Raw genomic sequence first — 952 nt, forward strand, 5'->3', positions numbered from 1 at the left:
TCCAGATGAATTTTTGGAGAGTTCGTTCTAGATCTATGAAGTATGCCGTTGGTATTTTAATGGGAAGTGCGTTGAATTTATAGATTGCTTTGGGTAGTATGGACATTTTAATGATGTTGATTCTACCAATCCATGAACATGGTATGTTCTTCCATCTGTTTATGTCTTCCTCTATCTCTTTTTTCAATGTCCTACAGCAGTTGTGGTGAACCTATGACACCTCTGACACGCGAACTCATTTTTTTGGTTGATTTTTCTTTGTTAAGTGGCATTTAAATATATAAAATAAATATCAAAAATATAAATCTTTGTTTTACTATGGTTGCAAAGATCAAAAAATTTCTAACAGCACCAGAGTTAAGTTAGGTTTTTTCAGAATGCTGACACGCCAAGCTCAAAAGGTTCGCCATCACTGTCTTATAGTTTTCTGAGTAGAGGTTTTTTACCTCTTTAGCTAAGTTTATTCCTCGGTATCTTAATTTTTTGTGTGTGATGGTAAATGGGATTGCTTTTTTAGGCTCTCTTTCTGTAAGTTTATTATAGAAATGCCATAGATTTCTTGGCATTAATTTTGTATCCTGCTACATTGCCGAATTCATTTATTAAGTTCAATAGTTTTTTTATGTAGTCTTTAGGGTTTTTTATGTACAATATCATGTCATCTGTAAATAAGGACAGTTTTACTTCCTCATTTCCAATTTGGATGCCTTTTATTTCTTCTTCTTGTCTAGTCACAATGGCTAATACTTCGAGTATTATGTCGAACAGAAGTGGTGAGAGTGGATATCCCTGTCTTGTTCCTGTTCTTAGGGGAAATGGTTTTAGTTTTTGCCATTGAGTATGATGTTGGCTGAGTTTGTCGTATAAGGCTTTTATTATGTTGAGGTATGATCCCTCTATTTCCACTTTGCTGAGGGTTTTTTTTTTTTTAAATACCAAGAGCAAAAGACAA

Source organism: Myotis davidii, unplaced genomic scaffold, assembly GCF_000327345.1.
Source record: "Myotis davidii unplaced genomic scaffold, ASM32734v1 scaffold833, whole genome shotgun sequence".
Lineage (NCBI taxonomy): Eukaryota > Metazoa > Chordata > Mammalia > Chiroptera > Vespertilionidae > Myotis > Myotis davidii.